At 56.9% G+C, this 16,240-nt stretch overlaps 1 pseudogene; it reads right to left on the bottom strand.

The window, feature by feature from the left end:
* LOC126443279 (dentin matrix acidic phosphoprotein 1-like) overlaps positions 1-16,240 on the bottom strand; it is a 297,120-nt pseudogene that overhangs the window by 40,103 nt on the left and 240,777 nt on the right.

Raw genomic sequence — 16,240 nt, 5'->3', positions numbered from 1 at the left:
CTGTGCTCGCAAGCCGTGCTGTCCTCGCAAGCCGTGCTTTCCTCGCAAGCCTTGCTGTCCTCGCAAGCTGTGCTGTCCTCGCTAGCTGTGCTGTCCTCGCAAGCTGTGCTGTCCTCGCAAGCTGTGCTGTACTCACAAGCTGTGCTGTCCCCACAAGCCGTGCTGTCCCAACAAGCCATGCTGTCCTCGCAAGCCGTTCTGTCCTTGCAAGCCGTGCTGTCCTCGCAAGCTTTGCTGTCCTCGCAAGCTGTGCTGTCCACGCAAGTTGTGCTGTCATCTCAAGTTGTGCTGTCATCTCGAGTTGTGCTGTCCTCTAAAGTTGAGCTGTCCTCTCAAGTTGAACTGTCCTCTCAAGTTGAGCTGTCCTCTCTAGTTGAGCTGTTCTGTCAGGTTGAGCTGTCCTCTCAAGTTGAGCTGTCCTCTCAAGTTGAGCTGTCCTCTCAAGTTGAGCTGTCCTCTCAAGTTGAGCTCTCCTCTCATGTTGAGCTCTCCTCTCAAGTTGAGCTCTCCTCTCAAGTTGAGGTGTACTCTCAAGTTGAGCTGTCCTCTCAAGTTGAGCTGTCCTCGCAAGGTGTGCTGTTCTCGCAAGCTGTGCTGTCCTCGCAAGTTGTGCTGTCCTCGCAAGCTGTGCTGTCCTCGCAAGCTGTGCTGTCCTCGCAAGCTGTGCTCTCCTCGCAAGCTGTGCTGTCCTTGCAAGCCGTGCTGTCCTTGCAGGCCGTGCTGTCCTCGCAAGCCTTGCTGTCCTCGCAAGCTGTGCTGTCCTCGCTAGCTGTGCTGTCCTCGCAAGCTGTGCTGTCCTCGCAAGCTGTGCTGTCCTCGCAAGTTGTGCTGTCCTCGCAAGCTGTGCTGTCCTCGCAAGCTGTGCTGTCCTCGCAAGCTGTGCTGTCCTCGCAAGCTGTGCTGTCCCTGCAAGCCGTGCTGTCCTCGCAGGCCATGTTGTCTTCGCAAGCCTTGCTGTCTTCGCAAGCTGTGCTGTCCTCGCTAGCTGTGCTGTCCTTGCAAGCTGTGCTGTCCTCGCAAGCTGTGCTGTCCCTGCAAGCGGTGCTGCCCTCGCAGGCCGTGCTGTCCTCGCAGGCCGTGCTGCCCTCGCAAGCCTTGCTGTCCTCGCAAGCTGTGCTGTCCTCGCTAGCTGTGCTGTCCTCGCAAGCTGTGCTGTCCTAGCAAGCTGTGCTGTCCTCGCAAGCTGTGCTGTCCTCGCAAGCTGTGCTGTCCTCGCAAGCTGTGCTGTCCTCGCAAGCTGTGCTGTCCTCGCAAGCTTTGCTGTCCTCCCAAACTGTGCTGTCGTCCCAAGCTGTGCTGTCCCCACAAGCTGTGCTGTCTCCACAAACTGTGGTGTCCCCGCAAGCTGTGCTGTCCTCGCAAGCTTTGCTGTCCTCGCAAGGTGTGCTCTCCTCGCAAGCTGTGTTGTCCTTGCAAGGTGTGGTGTCCTCGCAAGCTGTGTTGTCCTTGCATATTGTGCCGTCCTCGCAAGCTGTGCTGTCCTCGCAAGCTGTGCTGTCCTCGTTAGCTGTGCTGTGCTCGCAAGCTGTGCTGTCCTCGCAAGCTGTCCTCTCCTAGCAGGCTGTGCTGTCCTCGCAAGCGGTTCTGACCTCGCAAGCCATGCTGTCCTCGCAAGCTGTGCTGTCCTCGCAAGCTGTGCTGTCCTCGCAAGCTATGCTGTCCTCGCAAGCTGTGCTGTCCTCGCAAGCTGTGCTGTCCTCGCAAGCTGTGCTGTCCTCGCAAGCTGTGCTGTCCTCGCAAGTTGTGCTATCCTCGCAAGCTGTGCTGTCCTCGCAAGCCGTGCTGTCCTCGCAAGCTGTGCTGTCCTCGGAAGCTGTGCTGTCCTCACAACCTGTGCTGTCCTCGCCAGCCGTGCTGTCCTCGTAAGCCGTGCTGTCCTCCCAAGCTGTGCTGTCCTCGCAAGCCGTGCTGTCCTCGCAAGCTTTGCTGTCCACTCAAGTTGAGCTGTCCTCTCAAGTTGAGCTGTCCTCTCTAGCTGAGCTGTCCTCTCAAGTTGAGCTGTCCTCTCAAGTTGAGCTGTCCTCGCAAGCTGTTCTGTCCTCGCAAGCTGTGCTGTCCTCGCAAGCTGTGCGGTCCTCGCAAGCCGTGCTGTCCTCGCAAGTCGTGCTGTCCTTGCAAGCCGTGCTGTCCTCGCAAGCCGTGCTAGCCTCGCAAGCCTTGCTGTCCTCGCAAGCTGTGCTGTCCTCGCTAGCTGTGCTGTCCTCGAAAGCTGTGCTGTCCCCGCAAGCTGTGCTGTCCTCGCACGTTGTGCTGTCCTCGCAAGCTGTGCTGTCCTCGCAAGCTGTGCTGTCCTCGCAACCTGCGCTGTCCTCGCAAGATGTGCTGTCCCTGCAAGCCGTGCTGTCCTCGCAGGCCATGTTGTCCTCGCAAGCCTTGCTGTCCTCGCAAGCTGTGCTGTCCTCGCTAGCTGTGCTGTCCTCGCAAGCTGTGCTGTCCTCGCAAGCTGTGCTGTCCTCGCAAGCTGTGCTGTCCTCGCAAGCTGTGCTGTCCTCGCAAGCTGTGCTGTCCTCGCAAGCTGTGCTGTCCTCGCAAGCTGTGCTGTCCTCGCAAGCTGTGCTGTCCTCGCAAGCTGTGCAGTCCTCGCAAGCTGTGCTGTCTTCGCTAGCTGTGCTGTCCTCGCAAGCTGTGCTGTCCTCGCAAGCTGAGCTGTCCTCGGAAGCTGTGTTGTCCTCGGAAGCTGTGCTGTCCTCGGAAGCTGTCCTGTCCTCGGATGCTGTGCTGTCCTCGCAACCCGTGCTGTCCTCGCAACCTGTGCTGTCCTCGCAAGCCATGCTGTCCTCGCACCGGTGCTGTCCTCGCAAGGCGTGCTGTCCTCGCAAGCCTGCTGTCCTGGCAAGCCGTGCTGTCCTCGCAAGCCGTGCTGTCCTCGCAGCTGTGCTGTTCTTGCAAGCCGTGCTGTCCTCGCAAGCCGTGCTATCCTCGCAATTTTAGCGGCCCTCGCAAGCTGTGCTGTCCTCCCAAGCTGTGCTGTCCTCGAAAGTTGTGCTGTCGTCTCAAGTTGAGCTGTCCTCTCAAGTTGAGCTGTCTTCTTAAGTTGAGCTGTCCTCTCAAGTTGAGCTGTCCTCTCTAGTTGATATGTCCTCTCTAGTTGAACTGTCCTCTTTAGTTGAGCTGTCCTCTCTAGTTGAGCTGTCCTCTCTAGTTGAGCTGTCCTCTCTAGTTGAGCTGTCCTCTCAAGTTGAGCTGTCCTCTCAAATTGAGCTCTCCTCTCAAGTTGAGCTCTCCTCTCAAGTTGAGCTCTCCTCTCAAGGTGAGCGGTCATCTCAAGGTGAGCTGTCCTCTCAAGTTGAGCCGTCCTCGCAAGCTGTGCTGTCCTCGCAAGCTGTGCTGTCCTCGCAAGCTGTGCTGTCCTCGCAAGCTGTGCTGTCCTCGCAAGCTGAGGTGTCCTCGCTAGCTGTGCTGTCCTCGCAAGCTTTGCTGTCCTCCCAAGCTGTGCTGTCGTCCCAAGCTGTGCTGTCCCCACAAGCTGTGCTGTCTCCACAAACTGTGCTGTCCTTGCAAGCTTTGCTGTCCTCGGAAGCTGTGCTGTCCCTGCAGGCCGTGCTGTCCTCGCAGGCCATGTTGTCCTCGCAAGCCTTGCTGTCCTCGCAAGCTGAGCTGTCCTCGCTAGCTGTGCTGTCCTCGCAAGCTGTGCTGTCCTCGCAAGCTGTGCTGTCCTCGCAAGCTGTGCTGTCCTCGCAAGCTGTGCTGTCCTCGCAAGCTGTGCTGTCCTCGCAAGCTGTGCTGTCCTCGCAAGCTGTGTTGTCCTCGCAAGCTGTGCAGTCCTCGCAAGCTGTGCTGTCTTCGCTAGCTGTGCTGTCCTCGCAAGCTGTGCTGTCCTCGCAAGCTGAGCTGTCCTCGGAAGCTGTGTTGTCCTTGGAAGCTGTGCTGTCCTCGGAAGCTGTCCTGTCCGCGGATGCTGTGCTGTCTTAGCAACCCGTGCTGTCCTCGCAACCTGTGCTGTCCTCGCAAGCCATGCTGTCCTCGCACACGTGCTGTCCTCGCAAGCCTGCTGTCCTGGCAAGCCGTGCTGTCCTCGCAAACCGTGCTGTCCTCGCAAGCCGTGCTGTCCTCGCAAGCTGTGCTGTTCTTGCAAGCCGTGCTGTCCTCGCAAGCCGTGCTGTCCTCGCAATTTTAGCTGTCCTCGCAAGCTGTGCTGTCCTCCTAAGCTGTGCTGTCCTCGAAAGTTGTGCTGTCGTCTCAAGTTGAGCTGTCCTCTCAAGTTGAGCTGTCCTCTTAAGTTGAGCTGTCCTCTCAAGTTGAGCTGTCCTCTCTAGTTGATCTGTCCTCTCTAGTTGAACTGTCCTCTTTAGTTGAGCTGTCCTCTCAAGTTGAGCTCTCCTCTCAAGTTGAGCGGTCATCTCAAGGTGAGCTGTCCTCTCAAGTTGAGCCGTCCTCGCAAGCTGTGCTGTCCTCGCAAGCTGTGCTGTCCCCACAAGCTGTGCTGTCTCCACAAACTGTGCTGTCCCCGCAAGCTGTGCTGTCCTCGCAAGCTTTGCTGTCCTCGCAAGGTGTGCTCTCCACGCAAGCTGTGTTGTCCTTGCAAGGTGTGCTGTCCTCGCAAGCTGTGTTGTCCTTGCAAATTGTGCCGTCCTCGCAAGCTGTGCTGTCCTCGCAAGCTGTGCTGTCCTCGCTAGCTGTGCTGTCCTCGCAAGCTGTGCTGTCCTCGCAAGCTGTCCTGTCCTCGCAAGCTGTGCTGTCCTCGCAAGCGGTTCTGACCTCGCAACCCATGCTGTCCTCGCAAGCTGTGCTGTCCTCGCAAGCTGTGCTGTCCTCGCAAGCTGTGCTGTCCTCGCAAGCTGTGCTGTCCTCGCAAGCTGTGCTGTCCTCGCAAGCTGTGCTGTCCTCGCAAGCTGTGCTGTCCTCGCAAGCTGTGCTGTCCTCGCAAGCTGTGCTGTCCTCGCAAGCTGTGCTATCCTAGCAAGCTGTGCTGTCCTCGCAAGCCGTGCTGTCCTCGCAAGCTGTGCTGTCCTCGGAAGCTGTGCTGTCCTCGCAACCTGTGCTGTCCTCGCCAGCCATGCTGTCCTCGTAAGCCGTGCTGTCCTCGCAAGCCGTGCTGTCCTCGCAAGCCGTGCTGTCCTCGCAAGCTTATTTGTCCACTCAAATTGAGTTGTCCTCTCAAGTTGAGCTGTCCTCTCAAGTTGAGCTGTCCACTCAAGTAGAGCTGTCCTCTCAAGTTGCGCTGTCCTCTCTAGCTGAGCTGTCCTCTCAAGTTGAGCTGTTCTCTCAAGTTGAACTGTCCTCTCAAGTTGAGCTGTCCTCTCAAGTTGAGCTGTCCTTTCAAATTGAGCTGTCCTCTCAAGTAGAGCTGTCCTCTCAAGTTGCGCTGTCCTCTCTAGCTGAGCTGTCCTCTCAAGGTGAGGTGTCCTCTCAAGTTGAGCTGTCCTCGCAAGCTGTGCTGTCCTCGCAAACTTGGCTGTCCTCGCAAGCTGTGCTGTCCTCGCAAGCTGTGCTGTCCTCGAAAGCTGTGCGGTCCTCGCAAGCTGTGCTCTCCTCGCAAGCTGTGCTGTCCTCGCAAGCTGTCCTGTCCTCGGAAGCTGTGCTGTCCTCGCAACCCGTGCTGTCCTCGCAACCTGTGCTGTCCTCGCAAGCCGTGCTGTCCTCGCAAGCCGTGTTGTCCTCGCAAGCTGTGCTGTCCTCGCAAGCTGTGCTGTCCTCGCAAGCCGTGCTGTCCCCGCAGGCTGTGCTGTCCCCGCAAGCCGTGCTGTCCTCGCAAGCCGTTCTGTCCTTGCAAGCCGTGCTGTCCTCGCAAGCTTTGCTGTCCTCGCAAGCTGTGCTGTCCACCCAAGTTGTGCTGTCATCTCAAGTTGTGCTGTCATCTCGATTTATGCTGTCCTCTAAAGTTGAGCTGTCCTCTCAAGTTGAACTGTCCTCTCAAGTTGAGCTGTCCTCTCAAGTTGAGCTGTTCTGTCAAGTTGAGCTGTCCTCTCAAGTTGAGCTGTCCTCTCAAGTTGAGCTGTCCTCTCAAGTTGAGCTGTCCTCTCAAGTTGAAATCTCCTCTCATGTTGAGCTCTCCTCTCAATTTGAGCTCTCCTCTCAAGTTGAGGTGTACTCTCAAGTTGAGCTGTCCTCTCAAGTTGAGCTGTCCTCTCAAGTTGAGCTGTCCTCGCAAGCTGTGCTGTCCTCGCAAGCTGTGCTGTCCTCGCAAGCTGTGCTGTCCTCGCAAGCTGTGCTGTCCTCGCAAGCTGTGCTGTCCTTGCAAGCCGTGCTGTCCTCGCAGGCCGTGCTGTCCTCGAAAGACTTGCTGTCCTCGCAAGCTGTGCTCTCCTCGCTAGCTGTGCTGTCCTCGCAAGTTGTGGTGTCCTCGCAAGCTGTGCTGTCCTCGCAAGTTGTGCTGTCCTCGCAAGCTGTGCTGTCCTCGCAAGCTGTGCTGTCCTCGCAAGCTGTGCTGTCCTCGCAAGCTGTGCTGTTTATGCAAGCCGTGCTGTCCTCGCAGGCCATGTTGTCCTCGCAAGCCTTGCTGCCCTCGCAAGCCTTGCTGCCCTCGCAAGCTGTGCTGTCCTCGCTAGCTGTGCTGTCCTCGCATGCTGTGCTGTCCTCGGAAGCTGTGCTGTCCTCGCAACCTGTGCTGTCCTCGCCAGCCGTGCTGTCCTCGCAAGCCTTGCTGTCCTCGCAAGCCGTGCTGTCCTCGCAAGCCGTGCTGTCCTCGCAAGCTGTTCTGTCCTCGCAAGCTGTGCTGTCCTCGCAAGCTGTGCTGTCCTCGCAAGCTGTGCTGTCCTCGCAAGCCGTGCTGTCCTCGCATGCTGTGCTGTCCTCGGAAGCTGTGCTGTCCTCGCAACCTGTGCTGTCCTCGCCAGCCGTGCTGTCCTCGCAAGCCTTGCTGTCCTCGCAAGCCGTGCTGTCCTCGCAAGCCGTGCTGTCATAGCAAACTTTGCTGTCTACTCAAGTTGAACTGTCCTCTCAAGTTGAGCTGTCCTGTCAAGTTGAGCTGTCCTCTCAAGTAGAGCTGTCCTATCAAGTTGCGCTGTCCTCTCTAGCTGAGCTGTCCTCTCAACTTCAGCTGTTCTCTCAAGTTGAACTGTCCTCTCAAGTTGAGCTGTCCTCTCAAGTTGAGCTGTCCTCGCAAGCTGTTCTGTCCTCGCAAGCTGTGCTGTCCTCGCAAGCTGTGCGGTCCTCGCAAGCCGTGCTGTCCTCGCAAGCCGTGCTGTCCTTGCAAGCCGTGCTGTCCTCGCAAGCCGTGCTAGCCTCGTAGGCTTTGCTGTCCTCGAAAGTTGAGCACTCCTCTCAAGTTGGGCTCTCCTCTCAAGTTGAACTGTCCTCGCAACTTGAGCTGTCCTCTCAAGTTGAGCTGTCCTCGCAAGCTGTGCTGTCCTCGCAAAACGTGCTGTCCTCGCAAAACGTGCTGTCCTCGCAAGCCTTGCTGTCCTCGCAAGCTGTGCTGTCCTCGCTAGCTGTGCTGTCCTCGCAAGCTGTGCTGTCCTCGCAAGCTGTGCTGTCCACGCAAGCTGTGCTGTCCTCGCAAGCTCTGCTGTCCTCGCAAGCTGTGCTGTCCTCGCAAGCTGTGCTGTCCTCGCAAGCTGTGCTGTCCTCGCAAGCTGTGCGGTCCTCGCAAGCTGTGCAGTCTTCGCTAGCTGTGCTGTTCTTGCAAGCTGTGCTGTCCTCGCAAGCTGTGCCGTCCTCGGAAGCTGTGTTGTCCTCAGAAGCTGTGCTGTCCTCAGAAGCTGTCCTTTCCTCGGAAGCTGTGCTGTCCTCGCACCCGTGCTGTCTTCGAAACCTGTGCTGTCTTCGCAAGCCGTGCTGTCCTCGCAAGCCGTGTTGTCCTCGCAAGCTGTGCTGTCCTCGCAAGCTGTGCTGTCCTCGGAAGCTGTGCTGTCCTCGCAAGCCATGCTGTCCCCGCAAGCCGTGATGTCCTCGCAAGCCGTGCTGTCCTTGCAAGCCGTTCTGTCCTTGCAAGACATGCTGTCCTCGCAAGCTTTGCTGTCCTCACAAGCTGTGCTGTCCACCCAAGTTGTGCTGTCATCTCAAGTTGTGCTGTCATCTCGAGTTGTGATGTCCTCTAAAGTTGAGCTGTCCTCTCAAGTTGAACTGTCCTCTCAAGTTGAGCTGTCCTCTCAAGTTGAGCTGTTCTGTCAAGTTGAGCTGTCCTCTCAAGTTGAGCTCTCCTCTCAAGTTGAGCTGTCCTCTCAAGTTGAGCTGTCCTCTCAAGTTGAGCTCTCCTCTCATGTTGAGCTCTCCTCTCAAGTTGAGCTCTCCTCTCAATTTGAGATGTACTCTCAAGTTGATCTGTCCTCTCAAGTTGAGCTGTCCTCTCAAGTTGAGATGTCCTCGCAAGCTGTGCTGTCCTTGCAAGCCGTGCTGCCCTCGCAGGCCGTGCTGTCCTCGCAAGCCTTGCTGTCCTCGCAAGCTGTGCTGTCCTCGCTAGCTGTGCTGTCCTCGCAAGCTGTGCTGTCCTCGCAAGCTGTGCTGTCCTCGCAAGTTGTGCTGTCCTCGCAAGCTGTGCTGTCCTCGCAAGCTGTGCTGTCTCACAAGCTGTGCTGTGCTCGCAAGCTGTGCTGTCCCTGCAAGCCGTGCTGTCCTCGCAGGCCATGCTGTCCTCGCAGGCCGTGCTGTCCTCGCAAGCCTTGCTGTCCTCGCAAGCTGTGCTGTCGTCGCTAGCCGTGCTGTCCTCGCAAGCTGTGCTATCCTCGCAAGCTGTGCTGTCCTCGCAAGCTGTGCTGTCCTCGCAAGCTGTGCTGTCCTCGCAAGCTGTGCTGTCCTCACAAGCTGTGCTGTCCTCGCAAGCTGTGCTGTCCTCGCAAGCTGTGCTGTCCTCGCAAGCTGTGCAGTCCTCGCAAGCTGTGCTGTCTTCGCTAGCTGTGCTGTCCTCGCAAGCTGTTCTGTCCTCGCAAGCTGTGCTGTCCTCGGAAGCTGTGTTGTCCTCAGAAGCTGTGCTGTCCTCGGAAGCTGTCCTGTCCTCGGAAGCTGTGCTGTCCTCGCAACGTGTGGTGTCCTCGCAACCGTTGCTGTCTTTGCAAGCCATGCTGTCCTCGCAACCCGTGCTGTCCTCGCAAGGCGTGCTGTCCTCGCAAGCCGTGCTGTCCTGGCAAGCCGTGCTGTCCTCGCAAGCCATGCTGTCTTTGCAAGCCGTGCTGTCCTCGCAAGCTGTGCTGTTCTTGCAAGCCGTGCTGTCCTCGCAAGCCATGCTGTCCTCGCAATTTTAAGGGGTCCTCGCAAGCTGTGCTGTCCTCCCAAGCTGTGCTGTCCTCAAAAGTTGTGCTGTCGTCTCAAGTTGAGCTGTCCTCTCAAGTTTAGCTGTCCTCTTAAGTTGAGCTGTCCTCTCAAGTTGAGCTGTCCTCTCTAGTTGATCTGTCCTCTCTAGTTCAACTGTCTTCTTTAGTTGAGCTGTCCTCTCTAGTTGAGCTGTCCTCTGTAGTTGAGCTGTCCTCTCTAGTTGAGCTGACCTCTCAAGTTGAGCTTTCCTCTCAAATTGAGGTCTCCTCTCAAGTTGAGCTCTCCTCTCAAGTTGAGCTCTCCTCTCAAGTTGAGCGGTCATCTCAAAGTGAGCTGTCCTCTCAAGTTGAGCCGTCCTCGCAAGCTGTGCTGTCCTCGCAAGCTGTGCTGTCCTCGCAAGCTGTGCTGTCCTCGCAAGCTGTGCTGTCCTCGCAAGCTGTGCTGTCCTCGCAAGCTGTGCTGTCCTCGCAAGCTGTGCTGTCCTCACATGCTGTGCTGTCCTCACAAGCTGTATCTCCTTGCAAGCTGTGCTGTCCTCGCAAGCCGTGCTGTCCTCGCAAGCTGTGCTGTCCTTTGAAACTGTGCTGTCTTCGCAACCTGTGCTGTCCTCGCCAGCCGTGCTGTCCTCGCAAGCCGTGCTGTCCTCGCAAGCCGTGCTGTCCTCGCAAGCCATGCTGTCCTCGCAAGCTTTGCTGTCCACTCGAGTTGAGCTGTCCTCTCGAGTTGAGCTGTCCTCTCAAGTTGAGCTGTCCTCTCAAGTAGAGCTGTCCTCTCAAGTTGCGCTGTCCTCTCTAGCTAAGCTGTCCTCTCAAGTTCAGCTGTTCTCTCAAGTTGAACTGTCCTCTCAAGTTGAGCTGTCCTCTCAAGTTGAGCTGTCCTCGCAAGCTGTTCTGTCCTCCCAAGCTGTGCTGTCCTCGCAAGCTGTGCGGTCCTCGCAAGCTGTGCTGTCCTCGCAAGCCGTGCTGTCCTTGCAAGCCGTGCTGTCCTCGCAAGCCGTGCATGCCTCGTAGGCATTGCTGTCCCCGAAAGTTGAGCAGTCCTCTCAAGTTGTGTTCTCCTCTCAAGTTGAACTGTCCTCGCAACTTGAGCTGTCCTCTCAAGTTGAGATGTCCTCTCTAGTAGATCTGTCCTCTCTAGTTGAGCTGTCCTCTCTAGTAGATCTGACCTCTCTAGTTGAACTGTCCTCTTTAGTTGAGCTGTCCTCTCTAGTTGAGCTGTCCTCTCTAGTTGAGCTGTCCTCTCTAGTTGAGCTGTCCTCTCAAGTTGAGCTGTCCTCTCAAGTTGAGCTCTCCTCTCAGGTTGAGCTCTCCTCTAAATTTGAGCTGTCATATCAAGGTGAGCTGTCCTCTCAAGTTGAGCTGTCCTCTCAAGTTGAGCTGTCCTCGCAAGCTGTGCTGTCTTCGCAAGCCGTGCTGTCCACACAAACCGTGCTGTCCTCGCAAGCCATGCTGTCCTCGCAAGCCATGCTGTCATCGCAAGCCGTGCTGTCCTTGCAAGCCGTGCTGTCCTCAAAGCTGTGCTACCCTCGCAAGCCGTGCTGTCCTCACAAGCCATGCTGTCCTCGCAAGCCTTGCTGTCCTCGTCAGCCGTGCTGGCTTCGCAAACCGTGCTGTCCTCGCAAGCCATGCTGTCCTCGCAAGCCGTGCTGTCCTCGCAAGCTTTGCTGTCCTCGCAAGCCGTGCTGTCATTCCAAGCGGTGCTGTCCTCGCAAGTTGTACTGTCGTCTCAAGTTGAGCTGTCGCCTCAAGGCCAGCCGCGGTGGTCTAGCGTTTCAGGCGCTCAGTCCGGAACCGCGCGACTGCAACGGTCGCAGGTTCGAATCCTGCCTCGGGCATGGATGTGTGTGATGTCCTTAGGTTAGTTAGGTTTAAGTAGTTCTAAGTTCTAGGGGACTGATGACCACAGATGTTAAGTCCCATAGTGCTCAGAGCCATTTGAACCATTTTTTTTGTCGCCTCAAGTTGGGTTGTCCTCTCAAGTTGAGCTGTCCTCTCAAGTTGATCTCTCCTCTCTAGTTGATCTGTCCTCTATAGTTGATATGTCCACTCTAGTTGAGATGTCCTCTCTAGTTGAGCTGTCCTCTCAGGTTGGGCTGTCCCCGCAAGCTGTGCTGTCCCCGCAAGGTGTGCTGTACTCGCAAGCTGTGCTGTCCGTGCAAGCTGTGCTGTCTTCGCAAGCTGTGTTGTCCTCACAAGCTGTGCTGACCACGCAAGCTGTGCTGTCCTCGCAAGCCGTGCTGTCCTCGCAAGCCGTGCTGTCCTCGCAAGCCGTGCTGTCCTCGCAAGCAGTGCTGTCCTCGCAAGCCGTGCTGTCCTCACAAGCCATGCTGTCCTCGCAAGCCGTGCTGTCCTCGCAAGCCATGTTGTCCTCGCAAGCTGTGCTGTCCTCGCAATCTGTGCTGTCCTCGGAAGCTGTGCTGTCCTCGCAAGCCGTGCTGTCCCAGCAAGCCGTGCTGTCCCCGCAAGCCGTGCTGTCCCCGCAAGCCGTGCTGTCCTCGCAAGCCATGCTGTTCTTGCAAGCCGTGCTGTCCTCGCAAGCTTTGCTGTCCTCTCAAGTAGTGCTGTCCACCCAAGTTGTGCTGTCCTCTCAAGGTGAACTGTCCTCTCAAGTTGAGCTGTCCTCTCAAGTTGAGCTGTTCTGTTAAGTTGAGCTGTCATCTCAAGTTGAGCAGTCCTCTCAAGTTGAGCTGTCCTCTCAAGTTGAGCTGTCCTCTCAAGTTGAGCTGTCCTCTCAAGTTGAGCTCTCCTCTCATGTTGAGCTCTCCTCTCAAGTTGAGCTCTACTCTCAAGTTGCGGTGTACTCTCAAGTTGAGCTGTCCTCTCAAGTTGAGCTGTCCTCTCAAGTTGAGCTGTCCTCGCAAGCTGTGCTGTCCTCGCAAGCTGTGCTGTCCTCGCAAGTTGTGCTGTCCTCGCAAGCTGTGCTGTCCTCGCAAGCTGTGCTGTCCTTGCAAGCTTTGCTGTCCTCCCAAGCTGTGCTGTCGTCCCAAGCTGTGCTGTCCCCACAAGCTGTGCTGTCTCCACAAACTGTGCTGTCCCTGCAAGCTGTGCTGTCCTCGAAAGCTTTGCTGTCCTCGCAAGGTGTGCTCTCCTTGCAAGCTGTGTTGTCCTTGCAAGCTGTGCTGTCCTCGAAAGCTGTGTTGTCCTTGCAAATTGCGCCGTCCTCGCAAGCTGTGCTGTCCTCGCAAGCTGTGCTGTCCTCGCAAGCTGTGCTGTCCTCGCAAGCTGTGCTGTCCTCGCAGGCTGTGCTGTCCTCGCAAGCTGTGCTGTCCTCGCAAGCGGTTCTGTCGTCGCAAGCCGTGCTGTCCTCGCAAGCTGTGCTGTCCTTGCAAGCTGTGCTGTCCTCGCAAGCTGTGCTGTCCTTGCAAGCTGTGCTGTACTCGCAAGCTGTGCTGTCCTTGCAAGCCATGCTGTCCTCGCAAGCTTTGCTGTCCTCTCAAGTTGTGCTGTCCACCCAAGTTGTGCTGTCCTCTCAAGTTGAACTGTCCTCTCAAGTTGAGCTGTCCTCTCAAGTTGAGCTGTTCTGTCAAGTTGAGCTGTCCTCTCAAGTTGAGCTGTCTTCTCAAGTTGAGCTGTCCTCTCAAGTTGAGCTGTCCTCTCAAGTTGAGCTGTCCACTCAAGTTGAGCTGTCCTCTCAAGTAGAGCTGTCCTCTCAAGTTGCGCTGACCTCTCTAGCTGAGCTGTCCTCTCAAGTTGAGCTGTTCTCTCAAGTTGAACTGTCCTCTCAAGTTGAGCAGTCCTCTCAAGTTGAGCTGTCCTCGCAAGCTGTGCTGTCCTCGCTAGCTGTGCTGTCCTCGCAAGCTGTGCTGTCCTCGCAAGCTGTGCTGTCCACGCAAGCTGTGCTGTCCTCGCAAGCTGTGCTGTCCTCGCAAGCTGTGCTGTCCTCGCAAGCTGTGCTGTCCTCGCAAGCTGTGCGGTCCTCGCAAGCTGTGCTGTCTTCGCTAGCTGTGCTGTCCTTGCAAGCTGTGTTGTCCTCGCAAGCTGTGCTGTCCTCGGAAGCTGTGTTGTCCTCAGAAGCTGTGCTGTCCTCAGAAGCTGTCCTTTCCTCGGAAGCTGTGCTGTCCTCGCAACCCGTGCTGTCCTCGAAACCTGTGCTGTCTTCGCAAGCCGTGCTGTCCTCGCAAGCCGTGTTGTCCTCGCAAGCTGTGCTGTTCTTGCAAGCCGTGCTGTCCTCGCAAGCCATGCTGTCCTCGCAAGCCGTGATGTCCCCGCAAGCCGTGCTGTCCTCGCAAGCCGTTCTGTCCTTGCAAGACATGCTGTCCTCGCAAGCTTTGCTGTCCTCGCAGGCTGTGCTGTCCACCCAAGTTGTGCTGTCATCTCAAGTTGAACTGTCCTCTCAAGTTGAGCTGTCCTCTCAAGTTGAGCTGTTCTGTCAAGTTGAGCTGTCCTCTCAAGTTGAGCTCTCCTCGCAAGTTGAGCTGTCCTCTCAAGTTGAGCTGTCCTCTCAAGTTGAGCTGTTCTGTCAAGTTGAGCTGTCCTCTCAAGTTGAGCTCTCCTCGCAAGCTGTACTGTACTCGCAAGCTGTGCTGTCCTCGCAAGCGGTTCTGTCGTCGCAAGCCGTGCTGTTCTTGCAAGCCGTGCTGTCCTCGCAAGCCATGCTGTCCTCGCAAGCCGTGATGTCCCCGCAAGCCGTGCTGTCCTCGCAAGCCGTTCTGTCCTTGCAAGACATGCTGTCCTCGCAAGCTTTGCTGTCCTCGCAGGCTGTGCTGTCCACCCAAGTTGTGCTGTCATCTCAAGTTGTGCTGTCATCTCGAGTTGTGCAGTCCTCTAAAGTTGAGCTGTCCTCTCAAGTTGAACTGTCCTCTCAAGTTGAGCTGTCCTCTCAAGTTGAGCTGTTCTGTCAAGTTGAGCTGTCCTCTCAAGTTGAGCTCTCCTCGCAAGTTGAGCTGTCCTCTCAAGTTGAGCTGTCCTCTCAAGTTGAGCTCTCCTCTCATGTTGAGCTCTCCTCTCAAGTTGAGCTCTCCTCTCAAGTTGAGATGTACTCTCAAGTTGATCTGTCCTCTCAAGTTGAGCTGTCCTCTCAAGTTGAGCTGTCCTCGCAAGCTGTACTGTACTCGCAAGCTGTGCTGTCCTCGCAAGTTGTGCTGTCCTCGCAAGCTGTACTGTCCTCGCAAGCTGTGCTGTCCCCGCAAGTTGTGATCTCCTCGCAAGCTGTGCTGTCCTTGCAAGCCGTGCTGTCCTCGCAGGCCGTGCTGTCCTCGCAAGCCTTGCTGTCCTCGCAAGCTGTGCTGTCCTCGCTAGCTGTGATGTCCTCGCAAGCTGTGCTGTCCTCGCAAGCCGTGCTGTCCTCGCAAGTTGTGCTGTCCTCGCAAGCTGTGCTGTCCTCGCAAGCTGTGCTGTCTCACAAGCTGTGCTGTCCTCGCAGGCTGTGCTGTCCCTGCAAGCCGTGCTGTCCTCGCAGGCCATGCTGTCCTCGCAGGCCGTGCTGTCCTCGCAAGCCTTGCTGTCCTCGCAAGCTGTGCTGTCCTCGCTAGCTGTGCTGTCCTCGCAAGCTGTGCTGTCCTCGCAAGCTGTGCTGTCCTCGCAAGCTGTGCTGTCCTCGCAAGCTGTGCTGTCCTCACAAGCTGTGCTGTCCTCGCAAGCTGTGCTGTCCTCGCAAGCTGTGCTGTCCTCGCAAGCTGTGCAGTCCTCGCAAGCTGTGCTGTCTTCGCTAGCTGTGCTGTCCTCGCAAGCTGTGCTGTCCTCGCAAGCTGTGCTGTCCTCGGAAGCTGTGTTGTCCTCAGAAGCTGTGCTGTCCTCGGAAGCTGTCCTGTCCTCGGAAGCTGTGCCGTCCTCGCAACCCATGGTGTCCTCGCAACCTGTGCTGTCTTCGCAAGCCATGCTGTCCTTGCAACCCGTGCTGTCGTCGCAAGGCGTGCTGTCCTCGCAAGCCGTGCTGTCCTGGCAAGCCGTGCTGTCCTCGCAAACCGTGCTGTCTTCGCAAGCCGTGCTGTCCTCGCAAGCTGTGCTGTTCTTGCAAGCCGTGCTGTCCTCGCAAGCCATGCTGTCCTCGCAATTTTAGCGGTCCTCGCAAGCTGTGCTCTCCTCCCAAGCTGTGCTGTCCTCAAAAGTTGTGCTGTCGTCTCAGGTTGAGCTGTCCTCTCGAGTTTAGCTGTCCTCTTAAGTTGAGCTGTCCTCTCAAGTTGAGCTGTCCTCTCTAGTTGATCTGTCCTCTCTAGTTGAACTGTCCTCTTTAGTTGAGCTGTCCTCTCTAGTTGAGCTGTCCTCTCTAGTTGAGCTGTCCTCTCTAGTTGAGCTGACCTCTCAAGTTGAGCTTACCTCTCAAATTGAGCTCTCCTCTCAAGTTGAGCTCTCCTCTCAAGTTGAGCTCTCCTCTCAAGTTGAGCGGTCATCTCAAGGTGAGCTGTCCTCTCAAGTTGAGCCGTCCTCGCAAGCTGTGCTGTCCTCACAAGCTGTGCTGTCCTCGCAAGCTGTGCTGTCCTCGCAAGCTGTGCTGTCCTCGCAAGCTGTGCTGTCCTCGCAAGCTGTGCTGTCCTCGCAAGCTGTGCTGTCCTCGCAAGCTGTGCTGTCCTCGCAAGCTGTGCTCTCCTCGCAAGCTGTGCTGTCCTCGCAAGCCGTGCTGTCCTCGCAAGCTGTGCTGTCCTCGGAAGCTGTGCTGTCTTCGCAACCTGTGCTATCCTCGCCAGCCGTGCTGTCCTCGCAAGCCATGCTGTCCTCGCAAGCCGTGCTGTCCTCGCAAGCCGTGCTGTCCTCGCAAGCTTTGCTGTCCACTCAAGTTGAGCTGTCCTCTCGAGTTGAGCTGTCCTCTCAAGTTGAGCTGTCCTCTCAAGTAGAGCTGTCCTCTCAAGTTGTGCTGTCCTCTCTAGCTGAGCTGTCCTCTCAAGTTCAGCTGTTCTCTCAAGTTGAACTGTCCTCTCAAGTTGAGCTGTCCTCTCAAGTTGAGCTGTCCTCGCAAGCTGTTCTGTCCTCGCAAGCTGTGCTGTCCTCGCAAGCTGTGCGGTCCTCGCAAGCTATGCTGTCCTCGCAAGCCGTGCTGTCCTTGCAAGCCGTGCTGTCCTCGCAAGCCGTGCTAGCCTCGTAGGCATTGCTGTCCTCGCAAGTTGAGCAGTCCTCTCAAGTTGTGTTCTCCTCTCAAGTTAACTGTCCTCGCAACTTGAGCTGTCCTCTCAAGTTGA

Source organism: Schistocerca serialis, unplaced genomic scaffold (assembly GCF_023864345.2).
Source record: "Schistocerca serialis cubense isolate TAMUIC-IGC-003099 unplaced genomic scaffold, iqSchSeri2.2 HiC_scaffold_1434, whole genome shotgun sequence".
Lineage (NCBI taxonomy): Eukaryota > Metazoa > Arthropoda > Insecta > Orthoptera > Acrididae > Schistocerca > Schistocerca serialis.
The sequence above is the reverse complement of the archived record's forward strand: the minus strand, read 5'-3'. Positions and strand labels throughout refer to the sequence as shown.